This window comes from Gracilinanus agilis, chromosome 1, assembly GCF_016433145.1.
Source record: "Gracilinanus agilis isolate LMUSP501 chromosome 1, AgileGrace, whole genome shotgun sequence".
NCBI classification, from domain to species: domain Eukaryota; kingdom Metazoa; phylum Chordata; class Mammalia; order Didelphimorphia; family Didelphidae; genus Gracilinanus; species Gracilinanus agilis.
In genome coordinates, this window is record NC_058130.1 from 235,727,747 (window position 1) to 235,744,118 (window position 16,372).

Below are 16,372 nucleotides of genomic sequence, written 5' to 3' on the forward strand. Positions count from 1 at the left end.
TATCAACAAATCATTATAAATAGTACCGGTATTTACACTGAATTTAATGGAATCTAAATTTGTAAAAGGCAATATACAGAATTTTTAAGATAAAAATTTAATACCACACCAATGCAACTAACAACATTTTGGAAATAGGCCCTGAACAAGGACACATGTTACAACCAATGGAAATGTGTGTTGGCCATGGGTGGGGGGAGAAGAGGGGGTGAAAGGGAAAGTAGGGGCATGAAGCATGTAACCATGTTAAAAATGAATATTAATAAATGTTTAAAAAAATTTAATGTTATCTGAAAGCTGAAAGAAAAATAAGAAAATGAAAGGGGAAAGTATATAATTTAAAAATGGACATTTTGTACAAATAAATCAAATATTGCCAAAATTGGAAAGAAAGCAGAAAATTCAGAGAAAATGTATAAACAACCTTTTGGATGAAGGTCTCATATCTACAATACATAGAGAATATCATATTTATAAGAATAAGAGCTATATCTCAATTGATAAATGGGCAAAAGGCATGAACAAACAATTTTCAAATGAAGAAATACAAGCCACATATAGGTATGTGAAAAAAAATTCTCTAAATCACTACTGATTAGAGAGATGCAAACCAAAACAATTCTGATATATCATCTTACATCCATCAGATTGGCTAAAATGACAAATGTTGGAAGGGATGTGGAAAAATGAGGATATTAATACACTATTAGCGGAGCTGTGAACTGACCCAAATATCTTGTAGGGCAATTTGGATTTACACCCAGAGAGTTATAAAATTGAGTATATCATGGGACCCAGCAATACTATTGTTGGGTCTGTTTCCTAAGAAGATCAAGTTAAAAGGGTAAAAAAAGCCCTATATGTTCAGAAAATTTATAACAGCTCTCTTTTTGGAAGACATCTGGAAATTGAGGGGATGCTCACCAATTGGGGAATGCCTAAACAAACTGTGTCTTAAGAAACAACAAACAGGCTAATTAAAACTTAGAAAAAGCTACACAGGATAATAAACAGCAAAAAAGAATAGAACTGAGAGAATGTTATATACAGCTACAGATTTAATAGTTGAAGGATAACTTCTGAGTGTTACCTCCAGAAAATGATTTAAGAAATGGAAACATGAAAGATGCAATTTATATATACATATCTCTCTCCCTGATGATATTTTCTATGATTTAAATAGAGGAGGAAAGGCTGAGACATTTGTGAATGATATTATATTTTTAAGTTTAAAAAACTCATTGGACAATTTAAAGTTGAAAACATATTAACTTATTGGGAATATTAAAAATCTATCTCTATCTCTTTCTCTTTATATATATATGACATATATATACACTGTTGTGTGGAGATGCAAAGCATGGAATCCCTGCAAAGGTACAGTGATAGCCTCACCCAGAATTCCAGGGGACCCCCCTGGAGAACTTTGGGTGAGGGGGCAGTTGAGAAGGGTTGAAGACAGTTAATTTGTGGGAGTGGATGTGAGCAGACACTCTGCTTGCTACTCCTGACTTGGGGTTTCTCCCGAGGTGGCCATTGTAGCATAAGCCAGTGGTTTCTACTCATAGGGTTAGCCTGTTTGTTATTACTATTCTTCATTAATATAATTATATAATTATATAATTACTTAGGGATTAGAGAGTAAGATATTTATCAATAGCAAGAGAGCCAGTTTTAGTTAAGTGCTTCATCCCCTCCAGTGAGGAGGGGGGAAGGGCGGTATCTACTTAGCAGTTCAGGGTTTCCTCTCATTATCCTAAAACCCTCATTTACCCTTTTTAGTTTTCCTTGTTATTACTTAATATAACCTTTATCTTCAAATCTGTGCCTGATAATTATTTGAGAAAGATACTCACAACTCAGTCTGAACATCTAGTTTGAATCCTGTTGGCTGCCAGTTTAAGAAGATCTTCTCTGTCCTCAACAGTTAGATAGCTAGCTGCTATATCTCCTCTTACTGACCTGAGAGGAATATAAATTAAAGAAAAGGAACATTATTGGGATTTCAGCCATAACAGAAACTTACCAGAAGAATCTTATTCCTGTCTTCATTATCAACTGAAGCAGAAGCAGTTAGAGGGGGAGGGGTTTGAGAGCCAGAAGTGTTTATCCCCCTCCTTTCCTCAACTGAAACCTGTCAATCTCTGACCCTTGACCTAAAGCTTTATTTGGCCCTGACACATTTATCTGCTTCTCCAAACTATCTGTTATTATCATCATAACAACATTCATTTATATTTGTACATAAACCTATTAGTTATATATAGAATATATTATTTGTTAGGACACAGGAATTAGAAATAGGAATAACTAGCATTTGTATAGTCCTTTAACATTTATAAAGTGTGTCATATATATTAACACATTTGATCCTCACAATTATCCTGGAATTAAAATATTATAGACAATTACAATTTCAAAAGAATTACTAAGCACATTGATTATAGATCAAAATGAAAAATAAAAAATATAAGACCACACACATGCACACCAAGACAGACTAAGTGATATCCTTATGAATAGATGAGTCAAAGACAAATAAAAACAAGCAATAACTATCTGAAACATGAAGATAACACACCAGAATTGGAGGGATCCTTCTAGTATAGTGCTTAATAAAAATATTATGTCTAAGAATTCATGATAATGAAATAGAAAATGAGATTAATAAACAAATTCTGAGGTAAAATGTGAAAAAAACTAACAAAACAAAAAGTTCAAAGGAGGAAATCTAAATATATTCATGAATATAAAACCTGGTTCTTTGAAGAAGAAAAAAGGCTAAGTAAAGTGACTTAAAAAGAAATAAAATTAACCAAGTAAAAAGAGAAAGTTGGAATGAGAGGAAAAAGAAAATTACTGAAATCTATTATGTAGTCAGAAGTTGAAAAGTTAGTATTTGTTACAGATACTGTACTGAGCATCAACTAGATACTGAAGATTAAAAAAATATATATAAAATAACCACATTAACAAAACATCAAATTGATATCAACCCAATTTCATCAAAATAAATTAAAGAAATAAAGGAACTATAAAAGAAAAATGATGTCTAGTTGTGTCTACAGGAAAATGCTATTATTTGAAAAAAATAAATTAAAATTTTATTTTGAGGTTACTATCAAAGAATGTGAAATAAATTCTGAAAAAATGAAACGTTCTTTTTCAAACATATTTCTAATGATCAATCAAGAAAGAATGAAGCAAGGAAAGAACATTATAGCTTGACTTCTCTGGTGAATAGAAATTTCAACATTTTAGACAAAATCTTGAAAAATCTAAAATTTATACTAAAAATAATTTCTCATTGTCACATGAGAAATAAACTTAAAATTTAGACATCTCAACATTAGGCAAAAAATCCTATATTTTTGTGCAAGGTTTTTTGTTTGTTTGTTTTGGTTTGGTTTTGATCATGGCTTTCATGTAGTCTGATAATTCTTATATTATCTCTCCTGGATTTACTTTCCATGTCATTTGTTTTCCTAAAGATATATCTCATGTTTTCTTTACTTTTTTATTCTTTTGATTTAATATCTTATGAAGTCATTAGCTTCCATTTACTCAATTCTAATTTTTAAGACATGATTTTCTTGAGTGAACTTTTATACTTCCTTTTCCATTTGGTCAGTTCCACATTTGAAAGAGTTCTTTTCTTAATGAAATTTTGTAGTTCTTTTTCAATATGGTCAATTCTGCTTTTTAAAAAAAATATCTCTTCAATGCATTTTTCTGTATCTTTTCCCCCCATTTGGTCAATTCTGCTTTTTAAGGAGTTATTTTCTTTAGGGGAATTTTGTACTTTTTAGAACAATTATACTTTTACTGTTTATTTTTTATTAATTAATTAATTAATTTAGAACATTTTGCCATGGATACAGGATTCATGTTCTCTCCCTCCCCTCCTCCATCCCCCTCCCATAGCTGACACAAAATTCCACTGGGTTTTACATGTGTCATTGATCAAGACCTATTTCCGTATTACTGATATTTCCTTAAGGTACTCGTTTAAAGTCAGTATCCCCAAGCATATCCCTATCAACTCATGTGATCAGGTAGTTGTTTTTCTTCTGTGTTTCTACTCTCACAGTTATTCCTCTGAATGTGAATAGCATTCTTTCTCATAAATCCCTGAGTGTTTTCCTGGATCATTGCATTGTTGCTAGTAGTGAAGTCCATTACATTCAATTTTACCACAGTGTATCAGTCTCTGTGTTTATTGTTCTCCTGGTTCTGCTCCTTTCATTCTCCATCAATTCCTGGAGGTCATTCCAGTTCACATGGAATTCCTCCAGTTTGTTATTCCTTTGCACACAATAGTATTCCAGTATCAGCAGATACCACAATTTCTTCAGCCGTTCCCTAATTGAAGGGCATACGCTCATTTTACAGATTTTTGCCACCACAAAGAGGGCAGCTATAAATATTTTTGTACAAGTCTTTTTCCCTATGATCTCTTTGGGGGTATAAACCCAGCAGTGGTATGGATGGATTAAAAGGCAGGCCCTTTGGGCATAGTTCCAAATTGCCATCTAGAATGGTTGGATCAATTCATAACTCCATCAGCAATGAATTAATGTCCTGATTTTGCCACATCCCCTCCAACATTTATTATTTTTCTTTGCTGTCATGTTAGGCAATCTGCTAGGTGTGAGGTGGTACCTCAGAGTTGTTTTGGTGTGCATTTCTCTAATTATTAGAGGTTTAGAGCACTTTTTCATGTGCTTATGGATAGTTTTGATTTCTTTAACTGAAAATTGCCTATTCATGTCCCTTGCCCATTTATCAATTGGAGAATGGTTTGATTTTTTATAGAATTGATTTAGCTCCTTATAAATTTGAGTAATTAGACCTTTGTCAGAGGTTTTTCTTATAAAGGTTTTTCCCCAGTTTGTTGGTTCCCTTCTCATTTTGGCTGCATTGGTTTTGTTTGTACAAAACTTTTTAATTTAACATAATCAAAATTATTTATTGCGTATTTTGTAATTTTATTCCAACTTGGTCTTAAAATCTTTCCTTTCCCAAAGATCTGACAAGTATACTATTCTGTTTTCACCCAATTTGCATATAGTTTCCTTCTTTATATTCAAGTCATTCACCTATTCTGAGTTTATCTTGGTATATGGTGTGAGATGTTGAAATAAACCTAAACACTGCTATGTTGATTTCTAATTTTGCCAGCAGTTTTTGTCAAATAGTGGATTTTTGTCCCAAAAGCTGGGATCTTCAGGTTTATCATAGACTGTCTTCTGAGGTCATTTACCCCAAGTTATTCCACTGATCTTCCCTTCTGTCTCTTAGCCAGTACCATATTGTTTTGATGCCCACAGCTTTATAGTACAATTTAAGATGTAGTACTGTTAGGCCACTTTCCTTTATGTTTTTTTCATTATTTCCCTTGATATTCTTGATCTTTTGTTCTTCCAAATAAACTTTGTTATAGTTTTTAATAATGTGGTAATAAAGTTTCTTGGTAGTTTGATAGGTACAGCACTAAATAAGGAAATTGATTTAGGTAGGATTGTCATTTTTATTATATTAGCTCATCCTACCAATGAGCAATTAATGTTGTTGTTTTTTAACTTTTTTTTAAAACCCTTAACTTCTACGTATTGGCTTTTAGGTGGACGAGTGATAAAGGTGGGCAATGGGGGTCAAGTGACTTGCCCAGGGTCACACAGCTGGGAAGTATCTGAGGTCATATTTGAACCTAGGACCAACCATCTCTAGGCCTGACTCTCTATCCACTGAGCTACCCAGCTGCCTCCAACAATGAATGTTTTTGCAATTGTTTAAATCTAGTTTTAATTGTTTGGAAACTGTTTTGTAGTTGCATTCGTATAATTTGTTTGTTTTGGTTTGTAGATTCCTAAGCATTGAATATTGTCTAGGGTGATTTTAAATGGTTTCTCTTTCTACCTCTTGCTGCTGTGATGTGTTGGAAATATATAGAAATGCTGATGATTTATGTGCATTTATTTTGTATCCTGAAACTTTGCTAAAGTTGTTGATTATTTCTACTAGCTTTTTAGTTGATTCTCTAGGATTTTTTTAAGTATACTATCATATCATCTGCAAAGAGTGATAGCTTAGTCTCCTCATTGCCTATTTTAATGCCTTCAATTCCTTTTCTTCTCTAATTGCTACTGCTAGTGTTTCTGGTACAATGTTATATAATAAAGGTGATAGTGGGTATCCCCTTTATCCCTATTGCATATGACCATTGTTGATAGTTTTAGGTACTGTTTATTATTTTTTAGGAATGTTCCTTCTATTCCTATACATTCCAGTGTTTTCAATAGGAATGGGTGCTGTATTTTGTCAAAGGCTTTTTCAGCATCACTTGAGATAATCATGTGATTTTTGTTTGTCAGATTGTTGATATGGTCAATTATGTGGATGTTTTTCCTAATGTTAATTCATCCTTGCATTCCTGATATAAATCCCACCTGATCATGGTGGATGATCCTCTTGATCACTTGCTGTAGTCTCTTTGTTAGTATTGTATTTAAGATTTTTGCATCTATGTTCATTAAGGAGATTGGTCTGTAGTTTTCTTTCTCTCTTTTTGGTCTGTTTGGCTTTGGAATCAGTACCATATTAGTATCATAAAAGGAATTTGGTAGAACTCCTTTTTTGCTTATTATGTCAAATAGTTTGTATATTATTGGGACTAGTTGTTCTTTGAATGCTTGATAGAATTCACATGTAAATTCTTCAGGCCCTGGGGATTTTTTCTCAGGTAGTTCTTTGATGGCTTGTTCATTTTTTTTTCTGATATGGGATTATTTAGATATTCTATTTCTTCTTCTGTCAGTTTAGGCAATTTATATTTTTATAGATATTCATTCATATTGCCTAGATTGATGAATTTATTGCCATATAATTGGGTAAAATAGTTTTTAATGATTGCCTTAATTTCCTTTTTGTTAGAGGTGAGATCTCCCTCTTCATATTTGATACTGATTTGGTTTTCTTCTTTCTTTTTTTTATTAGGTTGAGTAGTACTTTGTCTATTTATTTGTTTTTTCAAAGTATCAGCTTCTAGTCTTATTTATTAATACAATAGTTCTTTTACTTTTGATTTTATTAATTTCTCCTTTAATTTTTAGAATTTCTAATTTGGTTTTCATCTGGAGATTTTTAATTTGTTTGCTTTCTAGTTTGTTTGTTTTTTTTAATTGAATGCCCAATTCATTTACTTCTGACCTCCCTAATTTTTTGATATATGCACTCAAGGATATAAATTTCCCCCCGAGTACTGCTTTGGCTGTATCCCATAGATTTTGGTTAGAAGTCTCATCATTGTCATTCTCTTCAATGAAATTATTGTTTCTATTATTTGTTTTTTAACTGATTTTGGAGAATCATTATTTTTATTTCCAATTAATTTTTGGTTTACCTTTCCATGTACCCTTGCTAATTATTATTTTTTTGGAATTATGATTTGGATATGTTGCATTTATTATTTCTGCTTTTTTGCATTTCTTTGCCATGTTTCTATGCCCTAGTACTTGCTCAGTCTTTTTGAATGTACCATGTGCTGCTGAAAAGAGGTGTATTCCTTTTTGTCCCTATTTATTTTCCTCCATATATCTATTAACTCCATTTTTTCTAAGATTTTGTTCACTTCTCTTACCTCTTTCTTATTTTTGTTTTGGTTTGATTTATCTAGATCTGTTAGGAGAAGGTTCAGGTCTCCCACTAATATAGTTTTATTATCTATTTTCTCCTTAAGTTCCCCCAATTCCTCATTTAGCAATTTGAATGGTATACCATTTGGTACATACATGTTGAGTACTGATATTTCCTCATTGTCTATAGTGCTTTTCATCAGGATGTAATTACCTTCCCTATCTCTTTTAATCCGATCAATTTTTACTTTTGCTTTGTCAGATATGATTATGATTCCTGCCTTCTTTTTGTCAGTTAATGCCCAATAGATTTTGCTCAGACATTTTACCTTTACTCTGTGTGTTTCTACCTGCCTCATGTGTGTTTCTTGTAGAGAGTACATTGTAGGGTTTTGGTTTCTAATCCACTCTGCTATTTGCTTCCATTTTATGGGTGAATTCATCCCATTCATATTCAAAGTTATTATTACCAGCTGTGTATTCCCAGACATTTTGATTCTCTCTCCTTGTCCTGTCCTTTCTTCTTTCACTATTTCCATCTATACTAGTTTTTTGCTTCTAATTATTCCCCTTAAACCCCATCCTTATTTTACTTCCTTTCCTCCCCCCTTCCTTCTTATTCCCCACTAATTTTTCTTTAGGGTCTTTTTGAGTTACCCACCACACTCTCTCTTCCTAGTATTGCTTCCCTCCCCACTAGTCCATTTGTTACCTTTCTACTTCTTTATAGGGCACAAATCAATTCTCTGCCCCAATGCATCTGATTGTTCTCCCTCTTGGAGTCAATTCCAATGCACATAAGAATAAAGTATTTCCTGTCTCCAGCCTCTTTAACCTTCCAGTGTTTTGGTCTTCTCCCCTGTTCCCACCATGCGCTTCTTTATGAAATATAAGTGTACCCCATTTTTTCTCTTTTCCCATTTCTCTTAATATTATCCTCTTTTTTTATCTCTAGTTATATATATATATATATATATATATATATATATATACACACATACATACATACACACACGTACATGTATATAGGTTAACATTTCATCCTATACAGGTTGTCACTGTTCCCTCTAAGTATACTTCTTCTAGCTGTCCTGATGATGATAACAATTTTTAAGAGTTACCTATATCATCTTTTCTCATAGGAATACAAATCATTTGTAGTTACTGGGTCCCTTAAAAAAGTTTTTTTGTTTGTTTGTTTTTTCCCCCTCTCTTAATTACCTTTTTGTTATTCTCTTGAGTTCTGTGTTTGGACATCAATTTTTCTGTTTAAGCCTGGTCTTTTCTTTATGAATGCTTGTTAGTCTTCTATTTTATTCAGTGATCATAGTTTCCCCTACAAGAATATAGTCAGTTTTGTTGGGTAGTTGATTCTTGGTTCTAGGCTTAATTCCCTTGCTTTCCAGAATATCATATTCCATGCCTTCTGGTCCTTCAGTGTAGATGCAGCCAGATCCTGTGTTATCCTAACTGTGGTTCCCTGTTATCTGAATGACTTCTTCTTAGCAGGTTGTAATATTTTTTCCTTGGTCGGATAGTTTTTGAATTTGGCTATAATATTCCTGGGCATTGTCAGTAGGTGATTATATGTAGGAGATGATCTGTGGATTCTTTCAATCTACACTTTTCTATCTTGTTCAAGAATGTCAAGGCAATTTTCTTGGATAATTTCCTGTAGGATGATGTCCAGACTTTTCCTTTTGTCATGATCTAGTATTCCAGTAATTCTTAAATTGTTTCTTTTGGATCTGTTTTCCACATCTGAGGTTTCATCAATTCGGTGTTTCATATTTTCCTCATTCTTTCATTCTTTTGATTTTGTTTTATAGATTTTTGCTGCCTTGTGAAGTCATTTGGTTCTGGTTGTTGGATTCTAATTTTTAAAGACTGAATTTCATCCCTGGCTTTTTTGTCATCCTTCTTCCTCTGTTCTGATTTTCTTTGTAGGTAATCTTTCACCTTCTTTACCTTGTTTTCAAGCTGGTCAACTTTGGCTTTCAAGACACTATTTTCTTGTTTGAGTTCTTGTATTTTCTTTTCCCAATTATCTTTAGCCTCTCTTGATTGATTTTTGAGTTCCTGAGTTAATTGAATTTTGACTTCTTGAGTTAATTGAATTTTGAGTTCTTCCAAAGCCTGTGTCCATTTCACTGGAGCTTCTGTGTTTCTGTATGGTGTTCCTTGAACCTCCTCTGATCCATTTGCTCTTTGTTCATTTCCTGGGTAGAAGCTGTCAATGGTAATTTCTTTTTTTCTTTTTCTGTTGTTTACTCATATTTTTTCCTTCTTTCCCCACTATAAGTGGCTTTCATCTTGCTCCTCTAATTATTTGCTGGATCTGTGGGTTTAGGCTATTTTTTCATGAAGGGGCTTCTTCTCTGCTCTGTGGATTGACTAGATTAATGAATCCTGAGGCCAGACCTTCTGGAGCTAACAATGGGATTATAGTTACTTTCATTGTTGTCTGTGGGGGAGGGGTGTTGGAGCTTCCCTGCCCTCTGAAAACTTCTTATCTGCCCTATTTAAGATTAAGTCAGTGTAGAGTTTATCTGCAGAGCTGGTTATGCACTGAGGCCAAAAACTTGAGAAAGGAGGGGAGGCACAAGATGGAGTGTTTTGGCTGTGACTAGCCTGCCCTCTTTGTACTTCTCTTCCAGTTGCCTCCTTGCAGTCTGTGATCAAAGCCCTTAGGCTGGCACAGTTGTGCCAGCAAGACACTCCCTCTGGACTAGCTCCCTTGCCTGCTCAGAGATTCTAGGATCTGCTGAAGACTCAGTACATTAGGTGGGGGAGGGGGCCTGGGATCTTCCTTCTTCCTTTCTTCTCAAACCAGACAGTTCAGGAATTCAGGCTTTTTTTTGGTCTACTTTTTAAGTTGGGTTTCGTAGGAGAATCTCCCAGATCTGTTCTGTTGTTAGATTTGGTTTTCTATCCCCTCAAAGCACCTTTATACTTGATTGGTGTTGAAAAATTTTCAAAGGTTTGGAGCCTTGCTGCTTCTAAGCTGCCATCTTCCCAGAATTGCTCTGGTTTTTAATGTATTAATTTTTTCAGTAATTTTGTTCCCCAATTTACCAATCAATTGACTTTTTCTACTTTTTCCTGTATCACTCTCATTTTCCTCCATTTTTCTTCTGCCTCTCATTTAATTTTTAAAATTCTTTTTGAGATCCTCCAGTAATTTTGGGGGGGGATTGTTATTGTTTGCTCATTTTCCAACTTTTTTCTTTTCTTTTAACTCGAAAAAATCTCTTAAAGTTGAACTCTGTAACTGTGATGAAAGGAGCACTGTTTTCAGCTTTTGGTTCTTTGTGCAGCTTTCTTCATAGATACCTCTGGGTATCTATAAATTTCCAGGTCTTCCAAAGTGGTATGATCTAAGAAGAGGTGTATTTGAAACTCACCTGGCTTGTGCTCTAGTCTGTGAACAGCCACAAGCACACTTTTTCTGGTCTGGACCTGTATCTAGGATCCCCTGTTCCCCTGTGGCAACAAGTACTGGTGTGTGCTAATGCTCCTCCTCACCCTTGTCTCCCAATTCAGGATTACAACATGGATCTGTGTATGGGTAATGCAACAATTCTTGTATCCAGAGCCAGAAAAAGTACTCTTGTAATCTTCTGAGCAGGTTCTTTGACCCCTCCTCCCCCTTGACATTTTAAAAAAGTTATTCAATGAGCTTGCAGTCAGATTCTAGCTTAGAGAGAGAAGATGGAAGAAGTTAACTTCACTTCAAGTTTTTGAAGAAATACACTTTGGGAAGACATGAGAAGAGCAGGTGGTTTCTATTTTGTTCCCATTCCCAATTTCCTCCTCTAGAGGTTTTGTTAACTTTCTTGGATCTCTTGGTTGAATTGAGTTATTTTACTTCTAATAGTAGAGCTCCTTGATTCTTTATTGGCCAGCATATTTTCTCCTACGCATATCTTCTCTGATACTATTTTTTTGCTGTTATTTGGATAAATGAGTTTCTTTACTAAAAAATATTATGCTTACAGCAATGCACACACAATATATAGCATGAATATTATTGTTACCATATAATAGTTACAAGAAGTGGATCTCAAAGACCTGTTGTCTATTCACATGTCAAGAATCAGAAAAAGCCAAGTTTTGATTCAAAACCCAGTATTTTTTGTACTAAATAATGGTACACTTATAGAATATGTATATGTGTAAATGATAATTACTCAGAAATGTAGATCTGTGTATATATATATATATATATACATACTCATATTTTCACATATTAATACAGCATACTTGCTTTTGGTCAGTGATTCTTCCTTAATGATTTCTGTAAGTCATTAGTGTGCAATTAATCTTGTAAAAGTTCATCATCCCTGGAAAAAATGATTCTTACAGTCTACTTTTTGATAAAGAATGTTGATTCTACAATCTTATCTAAGTGAGAATAAATATTGCTGACATGAAAATGAAGAATGAAATTAGAAAATGAAGTTTTTGAAAGCAGAGGGATACTTACAGGTGCTAAGAACAGAAATGAGTAATGAAAACTGGAAAAGAAATGAAACAATCCCCAGTGCACTCTTGCTCTCTTTCTCTCTCTCTCTCTCTCTCTCTCTCTCTCTCTCTCTCTCTCTCTCTCTCTCTCTCTCTCCCCCTTCCTCTTCCACATCTCTTTCCCTCCTTCTCCCCATCTCCCACCTCCTCCCCCTTTCTCCCTCACTCCCTATGTCTCTAAGTGAATATATATGTATATGTGTGTGTGTATATATAGATATATATATATGTAATGGATTAAATTTACTCAGGAGAAAAAGAGACAAGGCAATATTTGAGGGTACTCTTTTAACCTATGAGCAGGTTCTTCTTTCCAATCTAGTGAATGTGCTTAAGAAAAGTCACAACATATCTTGAATAGTAGTATTAATATTTCATCTGAAAAATATTGTACCCCATCATTAAAATCATTTGCTATATTATTGAATTTTTCTTTATATAATGATGAAGAAATATGTGGGAACACACAATTTCATTAACTCTATGATAACATAAAAAAAAGATTTTAAAGCCATTGGACATGGATTCAAATCTGGCACTGCCTCTGTGAATTTGAACAAGCCACTTAATCTTTTCGGCCTTAGTTTCCTCATGTATAAAATGAGGGGGTTGGACTAGATCAACTCTGCAATTTCTTCTAAATTTTATCATTATCATCATATTATAATCATTGCTAATTTTTATCTATAGATAATTAGTGATAATTACATTTGAATAATAGAAGCTAATGTAACAATCTAATATAATTAACATGATTAATTATAGGACATTTTAGGAATGATTCTGCTATGATAGTCTACAAGGTACAATGGATGAAGAAAGCTTATTCACTGAATGAAGTAGGTTTGAGAATAATCTGGCAGGAACCCAATTAAAGCACTTGAATGAACTATAGCACTGGCCATTAGATAGCCAGGAAAGGGAATGTCTATAACTGAGCTGAACCTGAAAGATTTTAAAAGACAAAGATGAGGAGAAGGTATGTGTATCATTGTGTATGGGGACAAGGAAAGGAGATGAAGATATTTTGAATTTTACAATATCAGGAATGGGCTAGGAAAAGAAAAGAGTCCCATTAGCCTGGGACCCCTCACAAAATGGAGGCTCCAGGAGGAATGCACCTTTGGAAGAAGTAGAGTGAGCCTTGAAGAGGAATATTCCATGATGACCAAATGTCAAGGAGAGTAGAAGGATCCAAGATGAGGAGAATATGTATTCTAGGTATGAGAGCTTATATAAAAGCATGGAAACAATAGAAAGAATCTTAAGATCAGGAAACATTTAGTATAACAGTTCCTCTCCCACTGAGGAACCAAGTAGTAGAGATTTTTAAATTCTAGTATAATGGTCAATATATTTTATTCTAGAAACATTAGGAAGGTCTTGAAGGCTTTTGAATATGGGCATAATGTGGTTATACCTATGCTTAGGTTATCTTGGTAATTGTTCATGAATAACTTAGAATGAGAAAAAGCTAGACATATGGAGAAATTTGAATACTATTATAATATTTTAACTATTGAGGGACTGAAATATGACTATTGGCTATATGAGTGGAGGGAAAGAGATAAATATAAGTTGTTACAGAGTTAGAATCAACAATATGTAGAAATCAATTTTGAAATGTAAAAATAAAGAATCATGAATGACTAAATTCCAGACCTGGGTAACTAGGAAGATACATTAAGTACCTTACCCAATGTAGAGAAATTTTATGGAAGAACAGGTTTAGGGTACAAAATATTGGTTCTAGTTTAAATATGTTAAATTTGAAATGACAGTGAGACATCCAGATAGAAATTTTCAGCTGGTAATTAACAATGTCAGATGAATAAAGGGCTAAAATCAGAGCTGAATATGCAGATTTCATATTTTAAATTCATATCAATCTATCTAAACCCATGAGAACTTATGAAATGATCAACAAAGGGAAAAGGGAAGAATAATAAGAGGGCAATGTTTTAGAAACAAAGGGAAGAGAGAGTATTTGGAGCAGGGGTCAGCAACCTTTTTGGCTGTGAGAGCCATAAACTCCACATTTTTTAAAATGTAATTTCATGAGAGCTGTACAGTACTCACAATGTGAGGTTCTGTAACAGTGCACGCTCCTGTAACAGCACCTGAAAAAAAATTGACTTTATGGCTCCTGCAGAAAGAGCCATATCTGGCCCTCAAAAGAGCCAGATATGGTTCGAGAGCCATACGTTGCCAACCCCTGATTTAGAGGATGGAGTGAATTATATATTTAAAAGTTACAAAGAAATAGATTTTGTTTTTGTTTTTGTTTTTAAAAAATTTTTATTTTGAATATTTTCCTGTAGTTACATGTTTCATATTCTTTCTCTCTCCCCCAAACTGCCCTAAGCCCCCATTGCCGATGCAGAATTCCAGTGGGTTTTACATGTATCATTGATCAAGACCTAATTCTATATTATTGACAGTTGGACTAGAGTTATCGTTTAGTGAAGAAATAGGTTTAAGAAGGAAGGAATAAAGAAATTAAAGATAGATAAATAGACAGATATATGAAGTACTTACTATGTGCCAGACACTGCTAAGTAAGATACATACATCTATATCTATATCTATCTATCTACCTATCTATCTACCTATCTATCTATCTATCTATCTATCTATCTATCTATCTATCTATCTATTCATTGCCTTCAAGAAGTTTACATTTTAATTACATTCTAAATGTAATTGCAAGACTATAGATAAAAGGGAATTGAAGTTGGAAGGTGGGGCAGGAATGAAGGTATTTTGAAGTTCAAAAAATATCCAGGAACAGGTTGGGGAAAAAACAAAGGAGAAGGTGGCCAACATGAGTCTCTTAACCAAAAAAGAGTATCTTGGAAGTACCCCAGTGGAAAAAGTGGAACAGGCATTGTAGAAGAATATTCTATGGTAAGCAGGTCTCAAAGATGATAGGATGAAGGGTCAAGAGGCCATAGGCCATGAAGTAAATTCTATGATGAGACAGCAATAGAGGTGTGATTTTAAAGTCTAGAAGTTTAGAAGTCCTGATGTTTAGATATTAAATGTATAGAATATGGGAAAAGGCTGTTAAATTTAGCACTTAAGATTTTTGGTAACCTTGGAACAAGGAGAGAGAGATGATAGTTATTTGGTGCAGGTGTAATGAGGGTATTATTTTCTGCATTACACAGGGCAGTGTCAATTTATGAATTAAAAAGGATTCATAACTTAGGAATGTTTGTACATAGCAGAGAAGCCAGTAGACAGAGAGAGAGAGAGAGAGAGAGAGAGAGAGAGAGAGAGAGAGAGAGAGAGAGAGAGAGATCTGGTTCTTCAAATCCTGTAGCAGAGGATGATATAAGGCTAAACACCATCTAGCAAGACCGATGAGTATGAAAACCTTATGTTTTCTTTTTTTCCCTTTTCTTTAAGTGAAAGGAGACAATTTAGAAGAACTGTTGAGGGAAAAGTAATATGAAACCAAGCAAAGAATAATAGGAATGCCTTATAATAGAGTGGGCAAGCTGACATAGAGGACTTGCACATGGTGGCAGGTATGAGAAAGAGGGAACAAATGATTAAAGGATAGAATACAAGATATAGTTGAACTGGTCAATTACATTGTGTTAAGGATATGAAAAAAAGGAAAGTGGTTCCAAAGAGACAAAGTAATCTTACAAATTCTTTCCAAGCAAAAAGGTGGTTCTACTTTTCTAACTACTGAATATACCTGAGAAAAACCAAAGCTTTTAAATAGCATTATTAATAGTTTGTCTAAAAAGCATGTTATATATTTACGTTGATATTTTGGGAATTGGAGAGGAATGGAGGACCTGAAAAGTCCAATGGGAATTAAGAAATAGGTTTAAGAATGAAGGCTAAGAGAAAAATGAAAAGTTTGTAGGGATTTATAAGCTAAACACTAGAATTCATATTTGATTCTAGAGGCAAGAGGAACCCTTGGATTTTTCTGTGTCATTTCTGGGCTTAAGAAGAATCACTTTGGCTGAAGTCAGTCAATATATATATATTAATTAAGCACTTACTATATGCCAGGCTAAGCACTGTACAATCAAAATAAGAAGTAAAAGAAACCTGGACTAAAGTGCTCACTGTATTAGTGGAGAGGAGTTGATATAGGCAAAATTATGGAGGTAGAAATATCAACCTTGTGTGAATAAGTGGAGTAAAGATGATTAGGATTGTCCTTTCAAAGACAACATCGAGTTTATAAA